This window comes from Aquila chrysaetos, chromosome 8, assembly GCF_900496995.4.
Source record: "Aquila chrysaetos chrysaetos chromosome 8, bAquChr1.4, whole genome shotgun sequence".
Lineage (NCBI taxonomy): Eukaryota > Metazoa > Chordata > Aves > Accipitriformes > Accipitridae > Aquila > Aquila chrysaetos.
Window position 1 is genome coordinate 14,254,579 of NC_044011.1, and position 27,812 is coordinate 14,282,390.

Sequence of the window (27,812 nt, forward strand, 5' to 3'; positions counted from 1 at the left end):
TACATAAATAAGAAAAATGACAAACCCCACAGGCTTTTCTAGCAATTGACACACAATAACACTGTATCGTTGGAATCAAAATTGTAATTGAACCAAATCTTTTTCTTAAGCCCAATGTCTAGTGTGCATTTTCAGTTCACTTGAATGGTTTCTTCCACAGCCTTGATGGATTTGGCTTTTGACTGGTAAGTTACAGACACTACGATATAAGCTAGTGGAGCTCTTAGTACGTCCAAGGTGTTGGGAAAAGGAAAGAGATCTTGTGAACAATGAGCCAGGAGGGCCTAAAGGGACCTGCATTTGAGTTCTGATATTGCTGTTGACCTGTAGCACAGGCATGGTCATTTTTTACTTCTCTGGATTTTATCTGGTTTGCTCAACTGTAATTTATTTGCAGAAGACAATTTTTGTTAAGTATTTGTAGTCTGGCACAATGCAGTCCTTCTCTCTTGGATGTCTGCTAGTCAGATTCCCTGCTGCAAACCAGATAACACAGGGATTTCCTAAACTTGCCTGCAGGACATCTTTATCCACTTTGTAATCTCATGGAATTAGTAAAATCAAACTGTTAGCTGAAGTCATCAGCAAGCGTCCTTTTTAGCATCTGAGGTGAGTGACTCCAAGAGCCTTTTTGACTCTTGCCATGACGTTACTTACTGAGCGGTGGTTCCTTGGGCAGCTGTGCAACCTCAAGGCTCACAGCTGCCAAGATGGAAGAGTCTTGCCCTTGCCCATGGACATGCCACCCTGTCCCTTCCTATTCATTCATTTCCATGCTGAGGGGAGGCTAACCCACTACCCCAGCAGGAAATTACTCAGCAGAAGAGCTGGGCAGTTTTCTACTAGGTTAGGGCAGCATTCAGAAGAGTCCAGATATCAAGTGTGTAGCGTGGGAGCAAGGCCGGGAGAAGAGAGGCCAAGGCGGGGTGAGACTTCCTCTTTGTTGACCACTATAGGACACTAGGTTTGCTTGGTTACCCATGGAACCACAGGTTAATAAACTATTAAATTGTCTCAGACTATGTCTTGTGGAAGTGGAGCCTAGAAGCTTCTAAACCTCTAGGCTGGCCCAATTTCTGTCTGAATTCTGGCAGTCTGTCCACTTACTGCTTTTACTAGAGGCTTTACTTCAAATATTCTGTCCCCAATATACCCCTATTAACAGTGACACAGAGTAGTAAACATATTTCACTGATGGAAAGATGAGTGTCTTCGTAGGGAGGGAGCAGTCTGTTTTGGTATTCTGGGATGCTGATCTTCACTTTATCAACAGACTTTGTTTTGCATAGCTGCATACCGTGTGACAAAGTTGAAGTAGTGGTCAGTTTTCAGTTTACTACTGGAGATTTCAACCTTGCAGCTACAAGAGGAAAGGTCTTAGTTTTTTTTCATTATGATCTCTGCTGAAAATGTTTGATCGTGCCTACAAATTACTGTTCCATAACCCAATGAGATCTTCCAACAAATACAAAAAGCTGCCTGCAGTACTGACACCATGCAGATCTGTTTGCTTGTTTGTTTTTCTTGGTAAGCAAGGAGTTTTGTTACAATAGGATGCGTATTTTGGCTTTTTAGAATACAGCAAAGAGCACAGGAAATCATATGTGCTGACAAAAGGATTCTGAAATTTTGTTAGGAGGAAACAGTTTTAGAGCCTCCGCTAGGAAAACTCCACCCATCTTGATATATGGCGTTTTAACCACTATCTATTTAGCAAGAATGATTTACATGTTGTGAAGACTATGGACATTTTCTTTTAGAATAATTTTGTAGTTCTTATTTTCGACCTTGCTCATACACAAATTGCATGGATTTAACTAAATTAAAACCACTTCTGTAAATGTTTCTGAAAAAAACCTCCTGTACTTAACTTTACTGTTGAGTTCTATGTTTTTTCAGCATAGACAACTCTTCCACTATGTAACAGGAACATCATTGCTATCAACTGAAGCTTCAAAGGGATGATAATCATTTCCATAGCATATAGCCTGTGGGTGCCTCCCTGTAGCATCTTCTAATAAGGAGAGGGTCTTTCTCAAACACGCTTAACATATGGTTCTTATTAATCTGTTTTTCTTCAAGTGATTTACAGATGAAGGGCAAATCACTGCCAAGCACAGTGGAACAGAAGATTCAGTCTTGTGGGTGAGGGATGATCAGGAAGGCTGCTGTCTCAGGGCTGGGATTTCCCATCCATGCTGCATACACTTGGCTGGGCCACTGACCATTGTTTCAAGTGATATGCTGTGCTGGCTCCCTCACAAGGTGATTTTTTTCTATGTCCCATTTACAGTACAAGCTTTTCTCAGAATATTCAGTACAAGCGCATTGTGACTTCCGTAAATACAGGGGAAATTCCTGGCATATGGCAGGAACAAGAAAGTTGAAGGCTCCTCAGAAACTGAAAATGGGACTGTGCCCTTGTTGAAGGCACGTGAACTGTGAATCTGAGAGTCAAACTTACCATCTCCCTTACCTCCCACTGCGGGAGAAAACTACTGCTGTCTTGGTCTTATGCCTGGTCTTTTCCCTAGGGCAGTGTACATCTCATGCAGTTTTGTCATTATACTGTAAAAGTATGGAGTGATCTCTTTAACTTGAATAGCAAGGATAGTGTCAGATATGGAGCTGTTGTTCCTTAAAGTTTTCCTTATTTTGGAGTGCCTGATTTATCAAGGAAGCTGTACCAATCAAGGCACCCCTTCTAATGTTAGACTGTTAAGGAAAAAACAAAAAGAAAAAAAAAAAAAGAGGACAGTATGAAGTGGTTTGGGGCTGAGGCTTCTAAGGGAAGGAGTTATAAGAGTGTTAACTTCATTTAGCCAATCTGCTGCTATTACAGCATTGGTTTTGACACTTTACTTTTGGTGTATTCTTTGCTGTACTCTGAGGAGAGAAACCTGTGTGGCAGAAAAGAAGGCAGTAGAAAAATGGGCAAATAGTCTAAAACAATTGGCTGTTCATTCAAAGGACATCATTGCCTGTTTAATCTCACCTCTAGCCATCTGCTCTCTCTGTCCTCACATGTCATATAAACTCTCAGGGGTCACATCTGTCATCTGGTTTTGGGGTGTTGATCTCCTAGGACAAGGAGGTCAAATATGTAAAATATGATAAATTGATCAATATAATGGTTGACTGGTGAAGTTCAATTTATTAATGAAAATTATTAAAACTAGAAACACTCTCCTTATTTTAAGAATGACACTTCCATGGAACATAGAAGTCTCCTTACATAAAGGTGGGACTGCCTCGTGACCTGTTTCCTACTTCCAGATTTCCTTTTTAATCATGGCAGGAAGATGGTGGTTGTGACAAAAGGAAGAGGAAACAGAGAAGTACAGTTAGTAGCAGTAACTTTTCTTGTGTTTAGAAATAGCCTCTGTGTGCAAAAACAATTGTCAGCAGCTTTTACTGATTTCAGTGATGGGATTTGTCTTCTTACACCTGACCACCCCCTGTTCACCAGTCTTTTCACATGCATCAGTCATGAGTCTGAGTCTTTCAGCATCCCCACACTGAGCTGTCATTAATCATTCTGCACTGTGAAAACTGCTTATGGCTCTCTGTGGTGGGCAGAGCATAGGCAGCAGGGATGAGCTCTGTTTGAGTTCAGTCCATCATAAGTACACTAAAGTTTTTTACTGATGCTTATAAGAGGAAAGGTAAGAAATGTAAGGTCTCCCAAACCAATTGCATTGAGCTGCTGTCAGCCATTCCAGAGAGATAAGAGAGAGTCAAGCCTGATGTCCACTCTCCAGAAGAGGTATGTATAGTATTATCTGGTTTCTGAAGTCAGATACAACATTTGTTATGAAGTTCATGCCTTATAACAGCAGTATTAGATAGTATGCAAGCTCACCAGCGGGCAACAGGGTACTTCTGGGGTTAAAACACATAGCTAATAGCGAAGAGACCAGTGCTCAAATTCCAGCCTGGCTATTACAAACTCATTACACTATGAAATTCAAAGTTACAATTTTCTGTCATTACATCTCTTCTATGGGTGGTGAAAGCTGAACAGCAGTGAAGACTCAAACCATTGTGTCACATAGTGAACCATGCTACGCGGGGGTAAAGTCAGACAATGGAACAGTAAACATATCCAAATCCCATCTATGTTACAGTGTCCACCAGTGAGACTGCAACTACGCCATGGGATCCTGAATTCCAAGTTCTCTTAAAGGAGCCTCTTAAAGAATGGTACCATTTTTTCACTTATTACATCAGTCCAAAATACCGTAATGAGTGTCCAGATCAGTTATGCTTTTTCTTATCCGCTATTTTTATAGGCTAGTGCTAAAAAATCTAGCATTTTGGCTTGTTACATTCATATCAGAATGACCATCATCCTTCTTCATTTGGGTGCATAAATGTAATTGTATGTGTCTGTTCATATTTTTGTTGGTAGAACAATGGTTCTGCTTTGCACAGTTCTGTCCTGCATGAGGAACCATCCATGACTATGCTGTGGTCATTACATGTAAAATGGCAGAAAACAACAGCTTCATTCACACTCAAATGTAAAGTAGAGGTGAAAGGAAAGGTTTAGTTGCAGTAACCTTTGCTGCTTCAGCTGTCTGCACTAATGGGGGTAAGGTCCTTGAGTGCATCTGCTTTTGCCTTTTTAGTGAGTGCATCATCCTGTCTCCCTTTGGTGCTGGGGACTGGGTGGAAGGTTTGCTTTGTCTGCGGGAATTCTGTTTGCTTTCATTTGTAATCCAAAGACTGACATGCCACACCCTAGGTCCTGAGGAGAGCCGTCCTCCACCAGTGCAGCAGAGCCCAGGGAGATGGGGAGTTCCCGAGTGTCAGGTGGGAGAGAGGTGGGAGGGGTTATATCCAACCTAACCTGGACTGGTTTAAAGTTTTGGACATGCTGTAACTTTGATTAACGAACTGTTCTGCCCCAAGTATTTCTTGGACATCTACATTACCATTTTCAGTTGCGCTGACTGAAACAAACCAGCAATCAATTAGCTAGAATTAGAGTACAACCAAAACTATAGGCTAAACAAAGCCATCGTGAAGAAACTGGCTTTCAGCCCAGTATCTGCTGATGATGGGATACAAAACAGCCTATTGATTCTGCAGTTCTTGAATTCTTGTACAAAAGAGAAACAATGCTATTGCATTTTCAATAGGAAAAAAATCCCATTTTATTCACTATTGCCACTTAGAAAAGGCAAAGTACATTACTAAGCCAGTTTTTAGGAGGTTGTACAGACAGAAGTACTTTCAGCACATTAAGAAAACCTCAGGTTAGAGTTACACAAACTTTGAACAATCATAAAAGAAAGGCAAGAACACTAAATTTTGAACTATATTTGTATGTCCACCTGTCAAAAATGTTACATTAACTTTTGGTGATACTTTCAGCTTTCTAAGCTTCCAGCACTTCATGTAGAAAGCCATTTGAGAAGACAAAACAGCTCTGTCAAGTTTCTATGCTGGTGACTGGCAGTTTATTGCTAATACTGTGATATTTAGTGCTTTAGGACAGAATCCTAAAATGTATGAAGATCTCAGCTTTGACTTAAAAGTTTCTAGTGTTTATGCTTTGGGGGAAAAATTTGGAAACTTGGAACAAACACACACAAATGGCTTAAACAAGAAGACAAGCAACACCAACCGAAAACACCATTTTCAAAAAGCTCTTAATTTTAATTAATCCTCTGTTTGGAGGAGCAGTTTCGTGGTTTTTCAATACATGAGGGTTGCTAATATGAAAAGTGTGCAGTAATGGTAAAAGCAACAACCAGTCCAGCTGCATTCCCTGTGCAGAAACTGAGAGGGACAACAAGCCATAAATAGTGGTGTCACCGCCCCTCTTTGCCTCGGTTAAGGAGTATTATTATTCTAAACACAAAACAAACTATTGCTTAGGCTCCAACTGAAAGTTTCAAAGCCTCATAAATCTGCCAGGTCAAAGCCAATTTTCAGTGGAATTTTGGAAGGAACTTTTTTCTTGTGAGAAAGTGTGAGGGCTAATTTTAATTTCCTTTTACTACTTGTTTTAGCAGCATTATCCAAAACCATAGTGTTCTTCAAATGGAAGAATATGAATTTTGCTCTGATTAATCTCATTCTATATATGCCTGTAATTTAGTGCTAGCCTACTATAGCAAACACATACAATGAGTATATATCCCCCTTTAGCCTGGAGGTGCTGAGAACTGTCTTCAGGCAGAGATTGACTTGACGAGTGACTGCACATTAATTACTGATGGGCTTTAGGTAACACAGCGCTGCCTCAGCTGTCATCTGTAAGATCCTAGCCAAGGCGGGTACGTAACCTGCACAGAGCTGGAAGGGGTCATGTTGGGTGACAAACGGACAGGATGCAGCACATGAGTATCTCCAGTGCTGCATGGTGCCCAGTGGCCCAGATGATCCAGTGCCCTGAAACAAAAGCAGGGTTCAGTGCAAAGTTTGTATGGAGCAAGGAGGGGCTTGTGCAATAAAAGGCTTGGAAACTGCTGGTGCTGAGGAGAGTTGCTGGCTCCAAAATATGAAGAAGAAGGTTTTTATTGTTTTTATTACTTGTTTTAATAAAAAGGAAGGTAATTCCATGAGGGCTTAGCAGACAGCTGAGGCAATATTCAGGAAAGTCTACTCAAAACGAAGGCTGTGTGTATGCTCTCTCTCTCTGATTGCCCTTTCAAGAGTATTTTTTTTGTGCTACTTTTTCTGCTTTGGAGTATCTTCCTAGGTGGAAAGGCCAGCCTTCCAGAAACGGATATGGGGCAGATCAGAAATTATTTTTTTTCCTCCCTTTTCTTAGCCTATTTCTCTTCCATCAGTACCTTCCTGTTACAATACGGAAGTGTCTTCCTTCATGCATTAAGTATGTTCTACATGGAAGAGAAATTTGGCCCGGAGCATCAATGAATGCAGTGATAGAATAGTCATGATCAGCCCAAGATTCCCACAAAGAACTTAAAAAATTGAGAAAGGTGGCAAAAGGGTAGGTTGTAGAGTGAGAGAGATTGCTCAAGATACTTGGTGTTGTGGGACAATCCTCTTTTTTTTCCAGTTGTTAAATCTTTCTCACCAGACAGGAACAACTGACTTTAACATGCATTTGGCTTAATTTGTTTTGTGGAAGCATAATGAAAAGAAAAAAGGTAGAAAAAAGGACTACTTTACATAGTTCAAGTGATTAAGGTAGAAAAGACAAATGTTCTGCCTCTAATGTGGATTTAAATAAAGACATTCCTTGGCTTGTTAACTACTGTCAAAAGGGACCTCATTCTGAGAAACATGCTGAAAAAGTGTTTGTCTACCATGTACATCAGCTGTATGGTAGACAAAGAATGATGTCTGTGACTCAGTTGTTTTTATACAAAGAAGCAATTAATAGTGTCCGCATCTATAGATATTGCTTTCCAGTGAATCAGTTTTATGTCATACCAGTCCATAAGATTCAGAAAAATAATTGTAATATCTGTTGGCCATAACAACATGTTGTAGTTAGACCTTCACTCTGCAGGTAAAAACCAAATTTACAGGCTTGCCAGCCTTTTTTAGCTTCTTTTGTTTATTATGTCAGCCCTGGGACTCTCTGTTTCACCCCTGGCTGTCCCTGGATTTTTGGACTTGTTCTGCTACCAGGATATCTCCTAACCTTATTCACGTACATTCTTATTAAGGAGAGCTCTGTGCAACACTGACGTGGTTGTCTTTTGGGAAGCATAGCTGCGAGGACCTTCCTCCAGGAATGGCAAACCAGGTAGTTGTTAGGTATCAAGGCAAATTAGCCTCCAGGCACAAGCACTCTTGCTTTTTTTGCCTAGATAAACTAAGAAGTCTTGTGCAACCTATAGCAGTGTCTTGTAGGTGAAAAGAAATGTGCAGCTGGAGGGGTGTCAGAGCTTTCTCCAGCAGTATTTGTGTCAATGCAACGACTGAAACTTTGTTTGTAGCCTTAGCAAAGCTATCATAGGCTGAATTAGTCACAGCAGCAAAGCTATCTGCTCACCAGTAGAGAATCTTCACATTATAAACTTTTCCTATAAACCTCATGAATTTTAACAGGAATTACTTTATCTACTAGTAAAATCTATAGATTTTTACAGACCCTAGATCTTGGTTTTACTCTTTCCAACACGTTGCAGAACCAACATGAGATCTTCTGGTTCCTAGGCCCTTTTCTCTTAGCTTTTTTCCAGTGGCTGCTAACTGTCCAGTCCGCGCAGATGAGTCTGTGGGCCTTTGCTGGAAGGCAGCAGAAGTCAGTGGTGCTCAGGAATATTGCTCCCTTTCAGTGTGTCTCTCAGTACACTTCCTAGGGTGACTGCCTCTCTTGTTTAGTCAGTTGTGTGGTTATAATCCCATCGAATAATTGAACAAGAATGCAATTCCACAGCATAGTTTACAAATCTGTCTAGATTAGTATTTTCAAACTGTTTCAAATTTGTGGACCCCTGTAAAGTGAATCTAAGTCTACCAAAGTAAACCTCCTTTTCTCAGTTACCTTTCAAGGACTCCCAGAAGTAGACCATAGGTTGAAGACCACTGATCTAGAACAAAAGACCTCCTTTCCAGTTGAAATTTAAGGTACGTTTACTCAAAGGTTCCGGACACACTCAACACCACTTAGATTGTAAATTCTCTGGTGTAGGGATCACCTTTCCATTTTCTACAAGTGCTTCATTCAGTGCATTGGTCACTGTGCCTTGTGAGCATTATTGCAGTATAAATAACAAATGGCACTGTTATCTGAGGGCCTTCAAAAATACCACTCTGTAAGTAAGTGTCTGATCACTGGCTTTGGAATATTTGGAAATTATTACTATTAGTTGCCCAGAACCAGAAGGTGCTTTAAGATGGTTGGTAGACTAGAGGTATTAGGTAAACATTGTCATAGCTGACTGAATTTGTGTGGTTGCACCCTAACTTGTACAGCTTTCATGAGAGGAGATGCCAAGACTGAAAGAAAACATGGGAGTTTCATGTAGCACAATTACAATTGTTTATTCAATTATTAGCCAGTCCTGAAATGACTCACAACACAGCTGCTTAGATTTACAGGCAGTTAACAGATTTAAGTGTTTGTTGCCTTTTTTGTTCAAAGTGATGTAGTGGGACACTGTCCTGAGCCAGATGTATCATAAAATTGAAGGCTTGAGGAAATGGAGCAGACTTTTGTCTCTTTCTTGCATCAGTTGCTTTGTGTGTGGCTAGGAAAAAGGTATTTTGAAGATGATTTCATCTGTCATATCTTGAGATAGCACAGTAATCTAGTAACAGTATTCAGTGAAAGTTAGGCATCATTGTCTCTGGGACACTCCGAAAACTCTGGGAGTCTCTGATCTGCTATTTCTAAAGACTCCAATTTTTAATGTGACTTTATTTGGTAACTCTTGCATCTGCAATTATAATACAGTGTGCTGGCTGCTTGACTGGTGGAATTCTTTCAAAACATTGAAATTTGATACTCAGTTATGCCTCAGAATTATCGGGAACTTTTTCTGTTACATTAACAATCAAATTTCATATTTTTTTATATAGATAATTGCTTTGTGACCAGAGATAGAATAACCAATATAGGCCATGTCATATAAACAAGTATTTACAAGATGCTGCAATACATTGCCTTTTCTAAATGATGTTGTTTCTGGTTTTAATTTTGGGTTGTTCTCCTGCACCAGCCTTCTATGCTAACCTTCTACATTAAATAAAAGGAATTAATATCACATAACATAACAAACCAGTGAGCATACCACTTTAGGGTTTTTGTTGTTGTTGTTTTGCTTTTTTTTTTCCACTCCTATTTTTCTTCCTTATTTCATTATTTCACTGAGGTCTCTCTTCTGCACTCAGGCCCCCTTGTCTGAGGTTGAGGTACTGCCTTTTTCTCCCTTCTGTTTAAAGTACTTTACATTTTTACTTTGCTATATGGGACTATTAAAGAATCAAAAGCATCTATCTGTACTGTAGGTAGGAAGATCTGTAAAAACTGTAAGAGATTCTCTGTCTTTTTGTCAATGACAGATCTTCATTTTAGGACTTACATCCTTCTTCTGGATAGGGACTGACTGAGGTCAATGCAAGTTCCCATTTCGGGGTTAACAGCCTTGATCATTACAACTCCTCATAAAGCTTTGGGACTTCCTTTTCCACTGCCTTGTCTGCATTCACGTAGATATGTGCAGAATGAAGCCAGAGCGGGTTTGTTAAATCTTTGTTCTGGCTTGATAGCATCTGATATCCCACCTTCCCCTGACCAGTCTGCAGTGGCTGAGCGTGAGTTGTTCAGTGTAATTTAAACTTGCTCAAGGGCTGTGATGAATTATGCCTGCTGCCTGTGACCTGCTTGGCTTTTGCCACTCCTAGAATTTACTAAGAGATAGGAAAGTCTTTCCTCAAGATAGCTTTTTGCTGCACTAGTAGCTTAGGACAGCACGGGATGCGGTTTTGATGAGGATTGCAATGGCTGAACTGTGGCACAGCAGTTATCTGATAGGTGATTGGGAATGCACGCTGCATTAGACAGTGATACAGCAAAGGAGATTACAGTCCTCTTAGCTCCCTCTTGCAAACCTGCCCCTTGGGATCCACTCCGATCCATGCCCAGAGGACTGTCCTCACAAACCGCCTGCTCTGGGGTTGTCGCTCTCTGATGGCAGCAAACCAGACTAAATGCAAGGGAGAATCTCGGGCCAGTCATGCTTGAAAGGAATACTCCAGGGACTGGTTGGTGATCTCAGAGCAGTTAGCCAGGGGCTGAATTCAGTTTATAGCCTAAAAAAAAGCATGGTTATTACTCATTACTCAGATGGTAGTTTAAAACAATTAGTCTAATTATCATGGAGCATTGTGCTTTAAAAGGCACAGCTGAAAGTAGAGAACCGCAAGATTTTCATGTAAGTAGTAAAAGTTCTTTTAATAACCTAGATGAGCCAGAAGAAACCAGTGGTTATATGTTTGAAGGAGTTTCCTTTAAGTTGAAGTGGATTCCTGTAATCAGATGAGCTCATCTGCCATCTGAGCAATCTGTATTAGCAGTGTTGAAAAGTAACTCTCAGTTGCTGCTAAAAGTGACTCTAATGTATTCTTTGTTGTGATCTTAAGACCTCAGATTTGATCCTGCTTTTTTGTGCATGTGGACTTACCACAAAGCATGCAGCAAGGAAAAAACCTTCTAAAGGGCATGACCTTATTGCCCCTAAATCAACCCCACAAACCAAAGGCCTCCTTGTGACATGTTTTAATACTCTTTTTCTGATTAACCAATTTAAGCTAAAAAGAGGCAGCTGAGTTTGAGAAACAAGCACCTCCTGCATGCCCATTAAGTCTGTCTGCTGTGCTAGCAATTGAATAGAGAAGAGGGGATGGCTGGGATCCTGCTCCAGCTTTATTTTGAGTGCTTTTTGAATGTCCTGTCAAGAGAAAAGGGGTAAGTGTCCTGCACCCTGGAGGGGTTGTGATGGGTCATCCTTACCTGGTGGCTTTGGTATGAGGAGTATGCAACTAGTAGTGACTTTCTTCCAGAGCAGGGTGACTGAAGGCTGTCCTTGTCTGCAGGGTTGAAATTAACTGCTCGGTTCTAGCCTTATAACCTAAAATACTCCAAAGAAAAATTCATTGGGAAGAAGATAAGCCCTTGTAAGACTGAAACGTGTTTTTCGTTTGCAAGGGTGTAGATGCAAATGCTTTCAGGAATAAGCCAGCAGAAAAACTTTCTGGAGGAGAACAGATGGGAAATGTAGAAGGCTGTTATCTACCACAATGCTTAAGAAAGTGCAATGAAGTGGAGGTTGTGCTTAAGGACCAGGACTTGTAAGGAATTTGGGACCTGAGCTGACAATGTAATTGTGCTATCTTTTGAATTTACCTGAAGTTTATTTTCTGAAAACTGCAGCTGGTCTGCGTGTTTTTTTTCTATGAAATACAGTTGCATTTGTGGAGGATCCAAGCAGTGCTGCTATGTGGACAAGCAAGTGATCTCAAAGATATTTACTTCTTCATGGAAACATTCCCAGACAAAGAAGGAACCAAACCCTCTCCCTAGAAAGATTAAGTTCAGTCAATTCCTTCTGTACAGTATCTTGTTCTTTTCTCATGTTGATGGTCTTCATGCTTGTAAACGCTAAACTTCATCATCTTACTCCCATGCTTTATGTGCACTATTTGTTTCCCAAGGCAAGTGGCATTCAAAGTCATCCTGTATTTAAAGTACTTCCATTTAAACTTTGTAGTAAGACTGGGAGTAAGACATTTGAACTTTGTAGTCTGTGATTAAGAGTTTTAACAGCTGTTGCTGTAAAGACTTAAATACGCTTCCAATTTTTTTCACACAGGTATCTCATCAACTTGGAGGTAATTAAATACCTACAGGACCCAGGCATAAAGTAGGTATGATAGCATTTTATTTGATATTAATGATTTTACTGGAACATATAATTACTGGAATGGTTGTATACTCCTTGGCATTAGTATACATGAAAGAGTATGTTCTATTAAACAGGCGCATAGCTCTAAAAAAAACCCACACTTAATAATATTGCTTTGCAAAGCAAATGAGTGTACCTGTGCCTGCCAATTAAATTGTATTGTGGGTGGAATAACTAATTTGGATGCTAGGCAAGAAGCACATTGCAGATTGTGTTTCTTTTATTATTGAGGCTGACTGCGGAGTGCTCAGATTAAGATTACATCCATTTTCCCTGCCTTACACCTTTGTGCACGGCATGGATGCAGCTGCTTGCTTCTACAGATCCCCCCCACCAAACAATCAAATGTGGGATGTGTCTTTTAAGTGTGTGCGTGGGGTGCCTTTACAAGTAGCGGTTTTATGCTATTGTAGGGACAGATATTCCCCCCCCCCCCCCCCCCCCCCCCGATTTTAATTCGGAACAGATAAACTTGTGCTTCTCTTCAAGTGAATGCTGAAATTCATCATCAGTCAGCAAAACTGAAGTGACACAGATTTCCGTACATTTAAAAGCATTGCTTACAGTTTTGCTGAGTCACAGCCAAAATGAGAAAAACATTAACACAATGGCTGGTGCAGTTCAGTCCTGGTGATGTAAACAAATGCTATGATGTTTGAGGTCGTATGTCTACGTACAAACCTATTGGTAGACTAGTTGATATAAGCAGGCTTCTTAGAAGAAAGGAAAACCCTGAAGGGGAAAATAATGTTAGGTTACAGGTCCCCAACTGTAGTAAGCAAACCACTTTCAAGTGGTACATGAAGGCAAGTCCTGACCAGGGGTGTGGGAGATACTAACTCATCAGTGGTGCAAGTTCCTGACTGCACGGGCAGCAGGAGGGACAGAGGTAAAGAGCTGCTGGATGGAGCTGGGTCCCACCTTGTGTTTGAGGGGAAGGCAGAGGCCCTACTGTGTGAGGGTATGAGAGACACTGTGAGAACGAGTAGAAGAAGATGTGTGCCGAAAAAGATGGAGGCGGGGGGAGTGGAGGCTTGTCTCTTGCCTGTGCCTGGGAGCGCTGCTGAGGGTGACTGAGCAAGCTGTTTGAGAACCCCCATAGCACACGGTGCTCTCACCTGTGCCACAGGCCTTCTGGTGCACAGGCAATACCCAGGTGAAAGGTTTGCCTGCCTGCAGTCTCCTTGTCACTCATGCCCTTTTGCCAATAGTCACCTGGATTACCTTCAGAGATAAGAGTTCCCACGGTTTGTCCATGTATCTAATTGGTCAAAACTGGGTGGTTCTTCAGATACACTGTTTTCTATTAGAGTGTTGTGAAGCTTGACCTTTAAAACTCTATCATTCTTTCTGCAACAATGATTGTACTCTATCAGTCAGTCAACATAAAACTGAAGGTATTTTGTCAGTCCACTGGAATGCTATTTTTAGCACAAGCAAACAGAAACCAGACTGGCTCATGATCAGCCCTTTGGGGAAAGGGAGGTAGAAGGATGAAGAGAGAGGAAGAGACTTCCCCTCTTGAAGATTTTTCCTGTTAGTCACAGCACTGAGGAAAAACAAACTCCATATGGAACAGATCATGTAAGGCCTTTAAAACGTATTTGCAGAGACTGTACAGTTTCTTAAAGGAACTTGGAATACTCTGTGGTTTGGGGGGTTTGTTCTTATATTTCCCATTTGGGGATGTGCGTGCATTTTCATTTGTTTTAATTTGGCCTGAGTGAAATGCATCAACCAGTAGTTTGTTTTATTATCAACTTTGAAAGATCTATTCGTAAAGGAAAAACATTCCCTGATTCCCCCAATGGGAAAGAGTTACAAATGCTTCTCTTGCCCAGTAGTTTCATTAAAGAGGTTTTTGCTGCCTTTTTTTTTTTAAATGGCATGCAAACGAAGGCCAAATTTTTGTCCCCAGCACAAGGCCAGTGTGTAGTGTGCTGAGGCAAGGGTGTGTGCTCAGTCGGATGCTGAATTCAGACATGGAGTAGCCATGCAGTGCAGGAGGTCATGCCCAGTGGGCTGGGTTCAGTGGAGCTACTAGTCACATCTGAAATTATTTGCCCTTTCCCCGTTTGCACTGTCAAGCAACTTTGTAGAGCGCCATTCCAGAATATTAACCGTGGAGTCCAGCCTTCCGTGGTCTGCCTTTTCTGCCTGATAGGACGGTAATGGTTTGCAAGGAAGGAGGGCTGGAGTGGGACTCACCCCTTGGTGGTAACTATGCAATATGATAATTCTGCAATGTGAATAAATGTTATGTGTAAGAATGGCTGTCATTAAAACACTTGAGGGTTGTTTTTTTTTCAGTTGAGAAACTAATATAGTCCCACTTACTAAATGCAAACCTTTGGTTTGAAATGTGGCCAAAATTAATTCATAAGTGTGTTAATCCTTTAAAATTCAGCACTGGTCTAAAGGATATGCAATGTGCGTGCTGGGAAAGAGCTCTGGGCTTTTGAATTAATGATACAGAAACAGATCCTGCCAGAGCTTTTTTTTTTTCTTTCTTTCTTTTTTGAAAGGATTCCAGTGAGAACAGGTAAGATGAGGGCAAACACTGAAACTTCCTGCTTTTCTGAATTACTGCTGTAATTACATGTTTTGACATCTTAAACCTATAAAGTACTCTAACCTCCCAAATTTCCTCATATTCTCTGTGCTCTATATTAGCATGAGTAGAGGGAGCAACTATGTTATAGAACAAAAGCAACAGAGCTTTACTGAATGTGAAGTATGGAACAAGGTTTTACAGGAAACCAAGGATTTTGTTAGGGCTCAGAAGAATAAGGACCACTGAACATGTACAAAGAATTCAGGCTTTATTTAAGCAGTTTCTCTCTTCGTGTGCGTCTTACACAACGTTAAAAAAAAAAAAAAGTAACTTTAAACTCACCTTTTCAAAGAAGATGGCCAGGCAGACTGCCAGGAGGCAAGTGTAGTCTCTAAAACCTCTTTGAATTTGCTTTTTACAGGCTGTATTTCAGGGTGGACCCGCCCCCTTCGCCTTTTGGCAATTCGTACTCGTTTACAGCAGCTCTCACCCTTCAATGCCAACGTTGTGCGTTGGATCACTGAATTTAAAACCTGTGGTGGTGAAGAAGAGCCGGTGGAGAGCCCGGCGAGGCGGGGATGGGGCTCCCAGCCGGGGCAGGGAAACGGTGCCCTGGCAGCGGAGGGAGGGCAGGAAAGCCGGGTGCTTGCTCCCCGCGTGAAAAACAGTAGCTGATTTTTTTTTTTTTTTTTTTTTTTTTTTTTTTTCCTTTTCCTCCCTTCTTCCCGGGGCTGTAATCCGACTGCTCTCTTTGGCTCGGCTCCAGAGGCAAGTCCGAGTGGTTAATCTCTCTTCCCCCCTTTCCCAGCCTCCGGGGGAGGAGGAGGAGGAGAAGGGGAGCGGAGCGGAGTCAGCTGCAGCCCGGGGCCGGGCCGGGCCTCCCTGGGGAGGGGCTGAGGCAGCGGCTCGGCTGCGGGAGCTGGATGGAGGAGGGGAGTTTCACAGACTCCCCTGCCCGGACGGGAGGAGGAGGAGGAGGAAGTTTGGAGATTAAGCCGCAGCCCGAGCGCACGGAGGGAGCCGGGGCGCGGCCACGGGCGCTCCGAGGGGGGACACCCGGCGCCGCCGCTGAATGAGTTACGGAGGCGGCGCGGGGAGGGGAATTACCTCCCGGCCCGCAGCCCTGCGCCTGGATTTTAACCGGCGTGCGGGGGCGGAGGACGGCGAGAGGCTGCCGGTGAGCGCGGGGGGCTTTGTTCGTGCGGGGCGCGCCGGGGAGGGGGCGGCGGCCGCTCCCGGGGCGCGGGGAGGGGGTGGGTGTGTGTCGTGGGTGGTCGGTGGGGCACCCGGTGCCCTGCAGCCCCCTGAAACCACCGGGGCGGGGCGGCCCCATCTCCCGGCGCCCTGGGGGTCTGCCGGGGAGCGGGCGTTTCGCGTCCGCAGCCGGTGTGCGAGCCCCCCGCCGTGTCCCGTCCCCCCCCCCCGCCTCTGGCAGCCGGCGGTAGCAGGCGCCGTGCGCCGGGCTTTTCATCGGGGCTCCGGCAGCGAGCGGCAGCTGTTTGCTTTGCCCACCAAAGCGCTTTGTGTTTGGGCCGCTCCGCCGGAGCAAAGGGGCAGCCTGTGCGCGGCCGGGGGCTGCACCGCGCTTGCTGCACGCCGGGCTTAGCCGAGGTCGGAAGATTTTCGTCGAGTGTTTCGGGGGAGGGAGGAGATGTCTCTTTCCACGTTTGCACCGCGTTTCGGGTTCGGTGCGGATGCTTTAGCAAACCTGTGTCTCTGGAAAACTCCGTTCCAGAACCCCCTCAATTTTTGGTGTTTCAAAGTAACGTTAATTGGATTGTGAGAAGCGTGGCCTAAAGAGGGTTAAAAATACGATTGATTTTCTTGTTAAGGAGCAGGAACGCGTAGCGTGGGGAGGGAAGAAGAGGGAGAGGCAATCGGGGCAGAGCGGCATCCTGCTGTCCTGGGGGACCCTGGGTGCGTTAGCCCATCTCCTGCCCTTGCCCCTTCCCTGCGTTGCGGGTTGCGTGTCCCGGTCCTCGTCCCTCTTGTTGAACGAGAAGCCCTTCAGAGCTCGTCCTGCGGTTAGCGCTGACAGACCTGAGGCGCTCGGTTCCTTCACGAGCCACAGTGCTCCAAGTGTGAGGGAAAAGGACCCGAAACAAACTTAGCTGTACATTCAGCTGGCTTCCACTACGGTCTCTCTTTAGTTGGCTTTTTTCCCCCTTTAATTATTAATTGGCAGGCTTAGAAACAGCTGTGGCCTTTTTTCTTTTAATGTTTGCTGGTACTTCAGCAATTTAATAATGCTGCCTAGAGAACCTGATGACTTATAGGTGTTTTGAAGGCTGTGTAATAAGATCCTACTAATAGTCGTCTTTTGCTACTGTTTCATTCTTGGAAGGAACAATCTTTGCTGCTGGAGAGCCGCAGTTCAAATTTCCACAAGCGTTTGCTGCCCGTGCCTCTAGCTAAATTTATAAAGGAATCCTGTTAGCTTGTACAAAGCTAAATCTGGCTGTAGCAACTCCTGGCTGTGCAATTCACTGTGGTTGGCAAGGCACAATATATAGCTTCCTTGAGATTTATTTTTAAATTTTTTTTTTTTTTGGGGTGTGTGTGGCACGTAGTTGTCATAATTTTGGGAGCTCTTTACCAATGTGCGTGTGGGTGCTTTGAGATGAAAACATAAGAGTTATGCTAAGGTTAGAAAATGTATTAATAGGGTGCTTGTCTTGAAAATATGAGATGGTAGTTTGAGATCAGCCTCTTAATGAATATTGGTATTGTTCTTGGGTCGGTGCAGATGCTTAGCTATTAAACTTTGACTCTCTACTTCTCCTCTGTATTCTCAGTTGGCAAACTAGAAACAATGCAGAACACTCCGATAAAAGGTTCAGTTTTAAATGTGTTCATTTATGGGAATGCTGGCTTTTTCTCACAGACCTAGAGAGCCCTAGGTAAACAACGTCGACCTGTGGCTGTATGACTGAGGGCATCCCTGCGAAGACATGTTATGATTCTAATGCTAGGTGTTAATGTGTCATTTTTCTTGTTGTTTTCCTTATGATTTTCAAAAAAAGAAAAAAGAAAAAACTAAGTGTGTAGTCAAATTGGTTTGTCATTTGTAGTCTTACTTGATAACATCTTGCAAAGGCAGTATTGACTTGATTTTTAAGTGAGGGTAGATGTTAAGAATGTACAGCTTTGGCAATCTTCAAGTACTGAACTTAGTTTGTTGGCAGCTCTCATCATTTCAGGACATCAGCCAATGTGTTCCACTTCTTCCTCAGGCAGGATGTGAGAATACAAGTTAACTGTCCAAAGGCATAGTTTGGGCCAAAGTGGTTGATTGCGAGGCCTTGGTATAAACTGTGCCCAGCAGAAAAGGTTTGATGTGAACCAACTGAGCTCTTGGAGCCTTCCTGTGTGGTGTGGGGTTTTTGTGGGGTGGTGGGTTTTTTTTGTTTGTTTGTTTGTTTTTTTTAAATGGGGTTGTGTGTTTTTGTTGGTATTTTTTAAAATTATTTTATTTTAAACCTTTGTTGTGACCTAAAAGGTAAAAGCTAGAAGGGAAGTAAAAATATCTGCTTTCTTATTTAATAAGCAATTTAGGCAAGCTATGAGTTTGTGGTACTTTTTGCTACTGTTATCTGTGTAAGTTGGTGTGGTTGAACCTTTCACTGATGAAATTTTTCATGTGGCACTGGTATTTTTTTGCTAAGTCATTTGGATCAGTGTGCATCTTTGAAAGCTTCTTCATGTGCATTTGTTTGGATTGCCATATACCTGTTGTCCTCTGCCTTTCTTATGCTTGTGATTTCTTGGCTCCAATTCTGGAAAGGCTTTTTAAGCCCTGCTAACTAGATAGGGTTATAGCAACTGATGAAGGCATGTACTTGAAGTAATGCTTTATTATCTTTGAATGCAAACTCTCCAGTGCAAAGCTGATCTGTTTTCTGTAACCATAGAACACTAACAGAACTGTAATAGTCATAGCGGCTTCTGTCATTTTACCTTACTGAAAAGATTATTGGTAACAGGGATAGCCGAAGCTCTGTGATATCGTCGCCCATACAACTTGTGGGCTCTGGTGGGTACTTTTGCGATCAACCCAAAGACAGGGCTAACAAGAACACAGCTGCAAAATCTGCTGTTTGTAATTTTGAAAAATACTTCCACAGCTTAGCTTTAGATACCGCTATTAAAAAAAAAAAAGTTTTTTTACAGAGGTATCATCGCTAAAATTTAAGTGTGTCCTTTGTATTTAAAAAAGACCAGCCCCAAACCAAAACAATTCCTAGGGAAGGATACTACAAAATACGTGAACTCAGAATAGACAGGTTTTTTTGATTTTATCTCTTAATTTTTTTTTTTTTAAGAAGTCCTAAATAATGATCTTTTAACAGATATGTAGCACACTTATTAAAGTACCCAAAGACTCATTCAAGTGTTGGTGTTCATTTATTTATTTGTTTGTTTCCCTCATGCTCAGTTGCCACTCCAGCAATTGCTGGGCACCACTAAGTCTCTCCCCAGCCAAGCCAGAGCTGCAGTTGTTGGCCTTTGGAGCATGGGGTCATGAAGAGGAAGAGGTACCATGTTGCTGGGTGACAGCTGGAGATGATGCTCGGCATGGCCCTGTCATATACCCCAAGTCCATAGGGTCAGATGCGCTGGGTCAGGAAATAATGGAAACGTCCAATCTGACGATGAAGGGAGCCATTTGCAGGACTCTGATTAGAAGCGTTTCTCAGATCAGACATCTATAAAGCTGTGACAGTTGTAAGTTAGTACAAAGGAATTAATCTGATGTGCATTCCCTTTTATATTCAGTCATGTGTTGAGAAGGATGATTGCTGTGTTAAAGAAACATGTTTTATTGACACATTAAATTAGTTATGGCTTTAAGTTACTTTGCCATAAATTTTTCAGAGGCCAAGTGTAGTGCACAGATATTTAGCTAGAATGTACAATAGAAAATAGAATAATGGCATATGAAAAAATGCAAGTTAGTAATATAATGTCTACTGAAGACATCTGGAGTAGTTGTGATTATATATGGCGGTCCTCTTACAATGAGCTGGAATTTTTACTCGTGGGGACAATGAAGATGTCGTACCACTACTTTAAACAGCATTTTGCTTTTGTAGCGGGGTGGGGGGGGGTGGGGGGTGGGGGCAGAATAATTATTGCAGCCCTCAGCAAAGTCTGGAGTGGCAGAAGGACTTGCAGAGGTGTTGCTGAATGGTTAGTTTTAAGAACCTGCATTACTGTGGTTACACAGAAAGAGTTTTGTAGGACTGGCAATAAGCAAAAAAAGTGGAAGAAAGCGTTATTCTTGTAAACTGAGAATACAGAGGACATGGAACCTATAGTTTTTTCTTTTAAAGACACTTTTCAAAGCATTTCTAATAGCTGCTCATTTAATATTTTATTAAGCCTCTCATTCTGGGAGACTGACCAAAACCACCTAAAGAGTTGTGCTGCATCATCAGTCTCAAACAGTGTCCTCCCCACTCCGGTCATGGCTCAGACTTCCCAAACTTGTGTGTTTGGTTTATTAACCATTAATCTTGTGATATTTTTCAGTTCCTTTTGGTTTTTAAGCCTATTGAAGTAATATTTTCCAGTTCTTTTGTTTAACTGTAATGCACAGAAACTTCCTTTTGAAAGAAGAGCTGAGATTCCCATGAGATGTCATAGCTCCAGGACTTGGGACTTTAGAAAAACATCACACATCAGAGTGAGCGGGTGGAACCACAAAACCGAGGGGGGAACAGGAGCAGAGCGAGTGAAGAGGTAAAGGCAGTCTTCGGCACATCACCAGTGCAGTGGCGACAGTTATGCTTGGAAGTACGGGAGCCTTTTATATATGTGGTTAAGCATACAAAAAATGAATGTGAACTGTTTAGATAATAACTTAAAGTATCAGCAAAGCCTGTTTGTGTTAATTCAATTTCCAAAGGAGTGTGTGTGTGACAAACTATCTCATAGTGTTAAAAGTTTCTCAGGTCACTTTAAGGATATAAATAACTTTTTTTAGTTGTGGTTGTTGTATCATAGGTCTGTCTAGTCTGATTCACCAAAATTTGAGTTTATGTGAACTTGGGCCAAAATAGGTTTAACGGCAAATTTGATTACAAGTGCAGGAAAAGAAAGGGGCCTAGTCAGGGTGGACTGGGGAAGGAAATGGAGGGAAAAGCTACTGATATTTATTGAGGAGGCCTGAAAGAAGCAGCTGTCCAAGCAAAGTTTACAAGCTGCTGAAAGCCCCTGTCAGCTGCTGACTGGGGCACCTTCTGAAGGACCTGAATATGGGGGTGGTCACTGCCCACGTTCTCACTAATTATGATGCAGAGCATTGCTGCGAAAATACAACGCAAGGTGTTGGTTTAAAAATGTCTCTAGAAAAGAGACTTGATGAATTTGGCTTGTTTTCTTTCTTCCTTCCTTGGCATGAGCTCCCCTAGTCCCTCCTCCTAGTCCTCTGTGGGACCATGGATGGTTATGGTAGTAGGAGCTGCATGTGTGTTTTATAAGTGTAGTGAATAGGTATAGCTTGGGCCGGCAGCTGTTTCCCATGCAAACTTGTGACTGAAGCAGTGCTAATTATCTTTGAATCCTGTAAGTCTTGCTTGCCTGCTCTGTCATTGAGTTTCAGACTGCAAGTGGTGCCAAGCCTCTTCCCGTAAGCATGCGTTCTGTAGAAACTTGCATGTGAGCCCTGCCCAGATGTTTTAAAACCTAACTTAATGAATGTTAATACTGAAATATTTGAACGTTCATATCCATTCAGACATTTCAGGATCATGCCCCAGGCATTAGTATCATGCAGCTAATGATTTCTGCTGATAGGATGCATGTGTCCTCTCGCTGGAAGTACTGAGCAGAGATAAAAAGGTATCACTGGAACGGTGATCGAATCACCTGCTCAGTTGCTTACTCAGAGCTGTGGTAGATAAAAACCTTGATACCTAGCTCAGGAAAGAGAAGGCTATTTGGATTGCCCTAAGGAGCACTGTCAGGGACGGTTTAAGAGCCAGCTTCCTTTCACGGTCACGGCTGACATCTTTCGGCATTGTCATCTGGGTGTGGGCTTCAAGGTCAGCTTCTGCCTTTAATCAGCCACATGAGTAGTCTCTATCTCCTAGATTTAGTGCGTGGGCCCTAGTGCTTGTACTTTCTCCCATGCTTCCGCTTGTATTAGGTGGAGTTATCTGTAAACACAGGCAAGTTTTCCTAGCTAACCTCCTGTAAACTCTTCTTTGTTTAAGTATTTACCAATGTTTACCCCCTGCATGTCCCCTAAGATTAGATACAGTGTCTGCCGCAGCTTTGTTGTGATTTCTGCATACCAGTGTCAACTTGCTGTTCTTGCTGTTTTTCTCCCCCCCCACCCCCTTTTTTTTTTTGTATTTGTGTTGCTTGTCCCAGTGAGTCCAGGTTCACAGTTGAAGTCCCAATGCATTTTAGAAATACAGTGGCAGAACCACTTGCTTTCTGTGGCAGCCACTGATCTGTGGTATCTCAATCTAAAGTAACGTCATGCTTTGTGTCCTTGATACCTGATATGAAGGAAAAATTATAGTTCATTCTTTCTAAAGAATTTTGAAAATAGATGGGTGAAATTAAGAACCACTTATTATGCAAGTCTGTAATCTTTATCACTTCAGTACGCACAAAGCTTTCCACTTGCTGTTTAAACTGCAACCAAGTTAATATCAGCAGAAACATCATTTTAGTTTGCAAGCAGGTTTGGTGCTGCCAAGATTAGCATGCTTCACACTCAAGTGTTTGTGAAGCGTTGTCATTGTTTACTTTCCAATTCCTTCTTATTATCCTGATAACATACCTTGTGTGGTTGCTCGGAGAGCTGTCATACCTTAGTGTCTGAGTGATGTCATCATAGACTGCAGCCTGTTGCAGAAACACTAATTTCTCTGAAGAATCAGCAGTCTTAGCCTATTTGAATGGTAGACAAAGATGTATTTAGCAATGAATCCTTATTGAATTTGGAGAGGCAGCTTGCCTTCCCTCATACACTACCAGCATACGAAGTTTGTAATCTCTCCTTTCTGTCAGTCTTCTCTGATAATTGTCAGTCTCTGTCATGTTAGATGAGTCTGAAGTCATAAATGTCTGATTTGATCTATCTTGGTCATTTTGTGCTCCTGCTGCCTTGAGGAGGTTGTTGTCTCTGCCCTGCAGGCCCACTTGCCACACTCCTCACTGAACGTAGCCTTTTACAATCCTTGCCTTATCAGGTTGGTTATGCTGTGAAGTCTCTTCTGTCTTGTGGTAGGAGGGTGTCGTCTCCAGCGTCTCCTTCTCCTGAGCTTGAACTCATTTGATCTTCTGAGGTTTTTCCCAGATTTCCAGGGGAAAGCCATTAACTTACCTTCTGAACATCTACCTGCAGCACCGAGTATCAGGTACAGTGTAGGCTTTTGGTAATATACTATACGATTTTGTGATCTGTTATTAAGTGAAAGATAGTAAGTAACTCCTGAGGGTATCAATAACCATTTAATCTCCAAGGTTTCTTTCTGATTTATAGGGCAGTATCTTGGCATGCTTCTGTTCCTCCATTGCTTTAGATGACAGTGTTCCTAAGCTGGTATCAGAGATGTCTGTATGCTGAGAGAGTCAGTGCTAGGCAAGTTTTTCAGTTGAAAAGGACCAGGCTTTCTGCAGACCTTACCTTCAGGAGTCACCTTCCTCTTTCATAAAGTCTGCCAGCAGGGAAATGCAGAATAGAGCATCAAGAAAACCCCATCTTTCTTTTTGCGTGAAGGACAGAGTGGTTTACCAAGGCGTGAGCCATGCTGAGCAGAGTTTAGAGCTATCTGTGTGGTGACTCAGCCTGGTGATCTCCATTAGTGCAGCTTGCACTTTGCCACTTTATCTGCAGTGTCACTCCTTTCCAGTAGCATGACCTGTTACCAACACAGATGTGCTTCCTCGGTCACGGCTGTACATGCCGACAATGTCCCTCGAGTTCTTCAGTCTCACAGCTAAGCCACCCTGCTGCTCCCATGCACAGTGTAGATCCAAAAGAAAGCACGTTGAGGAGGTTCTTCCTGCAATTCTGCAGCAGAGGGTCCTGCCAATAAACCACCCCTGTTGTCAAATGCAGCCAACGGATTTGGCTCCTGCATCCCTCAGGCCCCTCCAAAGCAGTTTGTTCATCCAAAGCGCAGCATAGGCACTGACTCAGATTCCCACAAGGTCAAAGCAAAGCAGAATAGGCATTTTTCTTCTGCCCTTTGATGGTGAAGCTTTGACGTGATGGGACCTATGATACGTACAGGCAGGGTATGAATAAGGGATCTCTTCCACATGCCACTGTGTACCGTTTGGATAGAATAGGAGCTGTGTCTGCTTTTCAAGGAAGAATTCTGCAAAAACAAAGCCACAGCTATCTGGTTTGCTGTCTTCAGAAGAAAAGCCGGTCTTCAGCCTTTGTCACGGAAGATCTGTTGCCTTCTAGTCTCTTTCGTCTCCAGGGGACAGTGCTTCCATACATACCTGACAGATTCATCTGCCCACCCTGGCTGTGTGCATCATGCAGCTATTCCAGCTTCCTGGGTGCCAGGGCCATCTGAATGCCTCTTCATTGCTGCTGTCTTGTAGCGATGAGGAGTCTGCCCACTATATGGTTCTGTTTTTTCATTTTGTTCTTCTTTAAATCAATGCCCGTGCTGCATGAAAAGTCCTTTTTGTTTTCAATAGAGGATCAGTGATGCCTGTCTTCTGACAATTTCAGAAAAATGTACTGGGTAGGTTTCTCTTATTTGTTAGTTATAAACATTGAGTCATATCAGGAAGTGATTAGTTCTGGTACCTGGGTCAGAGTTACTTGTCTATGCCCATACTTGCCCAACACTGACTTCTTTCCTGGGGACAGTCTGCGGTCGTACCAGGGATGGTCTGGAGGAGTTCTGGCAAAGATTCACTCTTAGCTGTTGACCTGCTCATGCAACTCAACCTTTGTGTTGTTCACTGTTGTGAATGGGTAGAGTGAAGGAAGCTCTGGGAGCGCTGCATGTACTTAGCCCATGAAATGAGCTTAATACGTCTGGAAAAGCGCTCAGCTGATTTCATGTGGAATAATTCCATTTCCTTGGGATGCAGCACATATTGTGTCCGTTCATCACAATTACGTCATGCAATGAGTAGGTGCTACAGTATGTGGCCTTCCCTTGATGCTGTAATAGGCAAGCTGCTTTCCTTGGACAGAAAAGTTGGGCTTTAAGTACTGGCACATAACTCAGTAGAAATCATGTAAAAAAATTTCTTTCTTTAGTCTTCATCACTGGATGAAACCTGCACAGTGGTTTGCCATCTAACACATGTGAACTTCTACTAAGAATTTAATTCTCTGCTTTTCTTAGATGACCAGTATATGGAATTGTTTGGCAAGAGTGTTTGTTTTAAAATACCACAGTATGTTGACACCATTTTATTATGTTGAATACGCAATATGATCCAAATTGTAAGGATGAAGTTGTCTGGATGAAGTCGTCTGGATGTGAGATGTGATTTAGTATGGTTGGGGACCAGATAAGAGCAGGGTTGACAATGAATGGAATGTATGTCTTGATAGCCTATTGTAATTTAAGTAGATTTCCACTTGTAAGTTTGTGGAACACAATTACACATAGTTGGGTGGCTTTGGCTTATTTTGGTCTTTTCCCCTAGCAGAAACAGGGTAGGGAAATTCTTAAGGATTAAGATTTCAAAACTCAAACCCATGGTTTGAGGGGACCAGTTTATTGGAGTAAAGTGATAATGTTAGCCTTTCACTGAGCATCTCAGTCTGGGACGTTAGTATGTAGCACGGAAGGGTTGTGTGTCACTTACACTTCTTAGGAAAACTGAGGTGAAGATGATCTCAAAGACTCCTAAGAGAACAACATAAAGCACCCATCCTCTTGCTGCAAATTATTTTGGTTGCCTCCCATGCAGAGCATACCCAGAAAGACAACCTTGATTTTACTGAGTTTTGAAAGATAGTTTTCAAGTTTCTGGGCTTTTCATTTAACATTACAGTGAAATCTCCAGATGCCAGAATGTTTTTCATAGGACACCCAGTCATTATGATTCAAGTCAATTTAAATATCTGAATGTAGGTTTCTTTGGGGTTTTTGCTTCTTAAACTGCTACTTGCTTGATGCTTTAATCCTATCTGTTTTCTAAAAGTGATGAAGAATGCAAGACTTTTTTATTAATAATTATATTTCTAGAATAACTAAGGCTATTTTAAAACATACAAACTTTTAAAAGATGAAAAAGAAATTGTAGGACAAATTACAGTATATTGGTTAATCAATTTCTTTAAGTGGGCATGCACGTGTTTTCTTTGTGATAGTGTTTCTAGTGCAAAAGTGTGCAATATTCTTATGTTGATGTTTGAGAAATAAACTGTCTATTCAGCCAAATTGGTCAAAAAATTCACAGGATGAAAAATTCATTTTCCTTACAGATTGTTCTGTTATATGGTATGATAATACCAAGATCTGTAGAATACTTTCTCGAAAAAGTTAAGGGTTGATAGAAGAATGCTCTGTAGTATCCAATAGCTTATGCTTTAGTTGATTTGGATGTGACTGTAGGACCCTGTCTGAAGTCATTCATCCAAAGGCTTTGAAAGGCTGTTGGGTGCTCTTGGAGTTAGAGAATATTGCTCAGCTTTAGGCCAATAATTTTACTCTGGAACTAAGAAGCTGTTATTGATGAAACTTCTATCAAACAAGAGTGGCCGTATAAAAAGTTTAGGCTTCTTCAGGATTGTCTGGTTTCCTGATTTTAATTTATTTTTATGTATATACATACACACATTATTTTTATGTATATGCATACACACATATGTATATATACATACACACACACAAATATATACACATGTATGTGTGTATATTTAAATGGTTGTGGTTGTGTTGCCAGTCTGTCTCTTTCGAGAGTTTTTAAAGAAACGATTTTCTCTAGCAGTTGAAATTGAGTCCTTTGCCTCTGGAGGATTTGAGACTAAGGAAACTTGCATGCACTAAATGGAAAGTAGGATGGTAATTACAGCTCACTTTGTATTTTTGTTTCACTTAATTTACCATCTGAGGTACAGTCAGGTAGTTGGGCATTTGAATGTTACAACAGTTACAGTCTAATCACAGGAACCTGGTAAGACTACTCACATATTTCCTTCTTCAGATTCATAGAAATGTTAGTGGAGGCTATTCTATGTATTCAGTTATGAACAGAAAAAACCTAAATGCAATAAATAAAATTGTTGTTATAATCGTCACTCAGTGATACCAAAAGAGAAAAAATACACTCTCTTAATCTGTGAAATTGCCTTGTAGTGTTGATTTATTGCTGTAAATATAGCAACTGGATGAGGGAAAATGTATTGATATTTCATTAAAAAAACCCCAAACTTCTCTCGGGTGGAGTAGTTTTTGTATTTAAAAAACATCTGTAGATTAACATTATGCCACATTAGTAAGATTGAATTGATTGTATTACGGTTGAAGTTGAAAGTAGACCAATGTTTTTTAAATGGATTTTTGAAATATAAGATCTTGCCTGTTTATGATTTGGTTCCCCTAGACCAAATTAACTTGGACACTCAGTAGGGACTCTGTTTATTCTGGCATAAGAACAAGCATGGGGCAGAGCTTCCTGGTCTCAAAAAACTGGTGATGGTAAGAGGCCTCTGCAGTGTTCCCAGCCAGCTAAATGCCTGAGGTATTTTGCCATACAGGAAATCAATTGCAGCTGAATGTGTGCTGTTTCCACTCCAAGTATATAAACAGGCCTTATGGTGATATTAAAAAAAAAAAAAAAAAAAAAAATCGCCTTACATTCAATAGGTTCTTGAAAGTTTAGAGCAAGAACATTTGATGTTCGGTTTCTGTGGA

The 27,812-nt window shown here is 42.0% G+C and overlaps 1 protein-coding gene across 2 annotated transcripts in view; it reads left to right on the forward strand.

Moving 5' to 3' along the window:
• The first annotated feature begins 15,437 nt into the window (after window positions 1–15,437).
• PLEKHG1 (pleckstrin homology and RhoGEF domain containing G1) overlaps window positions 15,438–27,812 on the forward strand; it is a 140,107-nt gene continuing 127,732 nt past the window's right edge. For both annotated transcript variants that reach the window (XM_030023215.2, XM_030023216.2), the window contains exon 1: window positions 15,438–16,129. The gene's annotated coding sequence lies outside the window, so the exon portion shown is untranslated. The remainder of the gene's footprint in view (window positions 16,130–27,812) is intronic.